General features: G+C 31.7%; 1 pseudogene; it reads left to right on the forward strand.

The window, feature by feature from the left end:
* The first annotated feature begins 426 nt into the window (after positions 1 to 426).
* On the forward strand, positions 427 to 589 carry LOC145243194 (U2 spliceosomal RNA; annotated as a pseudogene).
* The last annotated feature ends 3,666 nt before the right edge of the window (positions 590 to 4,255 follow it).

Consider the following 4,255-nt stretch of genomic DNA (forward strand, 5'->3'; position numbering starts at 1 on the left):
TTCTTTAATCTGATTGGTCGATTTTTTTCTTCGAGAGTAACCTGCCCTTTCTTTTTTGGAGAGTAAGGGGATTTTCCCTTTATTTAAAATATAATTAAACAAACAAAAATATTATTAAACAAGATTTGTTTTTTCCTTCAAGGAGTGGGGGGGGGGTTGTAATTTTCCCTTTATTTAAAATATAATTAAACAAACAAAAAAATTATTAAACAAGATTTGGGTTTTTTTCCTTCAAGGAGTGTGGGGGTTGGAATTTTCGTTTGTTTAATTATATTTTAAATAAAGGGAAAATCCCCCTAATCGAAGAAAAAAATCGACCAATCAGATTAAAGAATGACTTTATGAAGAAGACAAGCGGACATTTTTATTTTCAATTTACATGATGTTGATAAATTAAACAAAATCACCAGCTCCGATATTTCGTTCTATGCTTCTTGGCCTTTTGGTCAAGATCAAAGTGTAGTATCTGTTCTTCAGATGCTGCATTGCTGCACTTCATTTTCTTGTTCTCTTTCGGTGGAGGAGAAATCCTTCACGACTGAGACATTTTTTATTTTTGTACCTTTTCTCCACGTTAAAAAAACGACCCTGGTGTCTAACTCTGTCCTGTGGGGAGGCATAGTAAATAGGTACAATGGTTATTTTTTTGTTTAAAAAAAAAATACTGTTTAGCGCAAAATAATTCGTTTGGAAATAGTGCCGACCCTCAAAAAATTCTCTGGAATTTGTAACGTTAAACTTGGATTCAATCCCATGGTTCCATGCAGCAGCGTAAAAAAGACCAAATTTTACTTCAAAAAGGCCAATTTGGCAAGCCTTAGAAAGTCCAAATTTTCAAAACGGCCTCGGTTGTTGTAATGTTGAAAAAATAATAAAAAAATTTTTTTTTCGGGTCTTATTTCAGCCTTAAGATATAATAATCTGTTTTATATAAAAATAAATAATTTTTATAAATTTTTGTCTGTCAAATAATTTACGCCGCTGAAATACACATTTGCCTTCTGAAATTAAAAATAAAACAGTTTCAACACGTTAAAAGTATATATAATTAAAGGTACTTGTACAGTTTAGTCAAGACATTAAAAAATGAAAATATCGAAAAAAAGTTTAAATTGTATGTATCCGTTATGGAACGAAGTTCTCCAAAAAAAAAAAAACTTTCACTTAATTTCCGCTAATTTTATATTTTCCGCGGAAGATTGGTACGCCATGTGAGAAGGCAGTTTGCTAGATGAAGCTAGCCATCGTTTATGCTGCCGCACGTGCACGCACGCACGCGCGTAAACGGAAGCTGTAAAATGGCGGAAAGTAGTTCGTGGGTTCAGGAGTTAATACCATGCAAATGGTAAATTTGCCCCCGGTTTGAATATCAGATTCGTTGTCAGCGACTTCGATTACCTCTAAAAACACAAATTAGAGTGGTCGGTGTTCTGTTGTAACGTATCTGAATATTTACCTAACTTTCCCGATGTGGTCAACATTCCTACATATAAAACTTAAACATAATTAAAAGGACGTTTTTGAGGGGTTTGTATTATTGTACACATAGATTCGAAAAAGTTGTCAAAAAACAAATATGTAACAAATAAATGTTATCAAAGGCAAGATAAGTTACTTTTCTACCAAACTGGATACATTTTTCGTGTTTTTATTCAATGTAACATGTTTATTCAGCTCGAAAAACATGCAGTGTTTACCGATGTATTGGAAAATTCAAAATGGCGCCCGACACTCTCTTTAAATGGTAAGTTTGGGAAAAGGTGTTATAAATAATAAACTAGACAAAATATTATTAAAAAAACATCAAATATATGTCAACTTATGTCACGGTAACATATATTGAGCGAATTTCTAACAGTATTTTGTCTAGTTTATTATTTATAACATCTTTTCCCGAACTTACCGTGTTAAAGAGAGAGTCGGGTGCCATCTTGAATTTTCCAATACATCGGTAAACACTGTATGTTTCGAGCTGAATAAACATGTTACATTGAATAAAAACACGAAAAATATATCCAGTTAGGTAGAAAAGTAACTTATCTTGCCTTTGATAACATTTATTTGTTATATATTTGTTTTTTTGACAACTTTTTCGAATCTATGTGTACAAACCCGTTGACAGGACGACAATAAATGTTGATAATTGATAAAATTATGATTTTAAATAACGCATGAGTGCATTTGGTATGAGAGAAAACAAAAAAATAATAACAAAAAACTATCATGATTAAAAAAAACAAAACAAAAAAGAAACGAAAAATCGAATCGCTCCCTGTTTTTTTGTTTTTGTTTTTTATTATCGTTTTTATGACTCCAAAAAAATCGTTAAAATAAGAAAAAAAAAAAATTGTAATTAACTTTGTATGAACATAATAAACGCTTTAAAAGAAGTGAAACCATTGAGGCAGGCACCGCCAAAAATGGCCGCAAAATCATGTTGTTGTTGTTTTTTAAAACTAAATTACATTTATTAAAATCCATTATTTCTGAGTAACTTTTTTTTTCCAGAAAGATAAAACCCTGAATTTTATCATATAGAAAACAGAATAATGTAAAACTTTTTCTACTATTTTTAATTAAATTTTAAATGTTAAATTTTCCCAAAAAGTTAACAATTGACATTTTTTGTCTTGCACAAAAAACGTACATAAATATTAAAAAAAAAAAGGTTTTTGAAATAATTAATTTATTTATTTATTGTCTAACTAAGATTTAGGATGATTTTCTAAGAGAATATGCAAAAATATTATAATATAAGTACCTGAATTTCAAATAATTCCACTTATTCATATAGCTAACCAGATTTCGCGTCGATTTCGCGACTCTGTTTACGTTTGCGTCTGATAAGGAGAAAACTATGGAAGACCAAACAGGCCCAAAAAACTTATTTTTCAGTGACGAAAATTTCAATGTATTATTAAGCTGAGGCTGGCCAGTACCAGATGGGTGACCATTTGTATGAGTTTGGTTTTTAATGTGTATGTGTGTGGGGGCCAGACTCCCCAAAATGGGGTGGGGGGCAATTTAAAGCAGAATAAAAAAAATTATTTCAGCGCGTTTGGTCCACCGTAGTCGAAAGGCGGCAAACGTTTTCAAACGGGATCGAAAAAAATGATGCTATTTTTAACACAAAGGGCACAATATTTATCGAATTTTTTTTTTTGTATCGATTATTCAAAGCATGCCCTGTTTAATAATGGTCATGCATTATTCGGCTCGCTAAAAAAAAATTGTTAATTTATTTATCAAAAATTTTAAAATGGCTTTTTTCGTATAAATATTAAAAAATTTTTTTTTTGTTTTGCTTAACTTAAATTAATTATTTTACTTAACATATTCACCGAATTTCACACTTCAAAACTCAAAAGCGGGATAATTAAACACAATCGAAGTTCTGATATTCAGACGTCAAAATAAGGTATGCAAACAAGTTTTTTTTTTTTTTTTTTTAATCTATAATTCTGTCCCTTACAACAACACAATATGTTGATTTCAGTTTCAGATGATTATTTTAAGCATATTTGTTCCCACTTCAAAACAAGGGGGGGTTTTGTAAGCAAAAAAAAAAATATATATATAAATATCGTTTATGAAAAATAAGTACACTGTTATAAAGTTCATTCTTCTCCTAATAATCGCTGAAAATTTCGTATTGATCGGATAATTACCTGATTTTTGGTAGATTTTTAAAAAGACGGTCCGTCAAAAAGTACTGACCTGCCCCCCCCCCCCAGTTTTGGCGGTGCCTACAGTGACTAAGAACTTAGCAAGTTAGGTAGAAAACGGACACTTAGAAAATCGATTTTATTAAAAAAAAAAAAAACATTAAACAAGTAAAAATATTTTTAAAAAATATTATGGGGGGGGGGCTATAGTCTATTTTAAAAAACAATATCTCCTTCAAGAACGATCATAAAATGTGTTTTCAATCGATATTTATTCAATAAGGGACCAGTTTTCCTACCTAGCGAAAGGGGACGAGTTTTCCCGAGACGAGTTTTCCGGAGACGAGTTTTCCCGGGACGAGTTTTCTGGGCACCACCCCGGCGAATTATAAACAATCCAACCTCCACATGTTAAGAACGGCTTTCGGAATAAACATCCCCAACCTCGGTAAAACTATACAAACACCGTGACAGCGAATTAACCCTACCCCTAACCCTAAACCTAACCCTAAACCTAAACCCTAACCCTAAACCTAACCCTAATCCTAACCCTAACGCTGTCACGGTGTTTGTATAATAATACCCCAACC

The sequence above is a fragment of the Euprymna scolopes genome, chromosome 21, assembly GCF_053919585.1.
Source record: "Euprymna scolopes isolate OS-2025 chromosome 21, ASM5391958v1, whole genome shotgun sequence".
Classification (NCBI taxonomy): Eukaryota; Metazoa; Mollusca; class Cephalopoda; order Sepiida; family Sepiolidae; genus Euprymna; species Euprymna scolopes.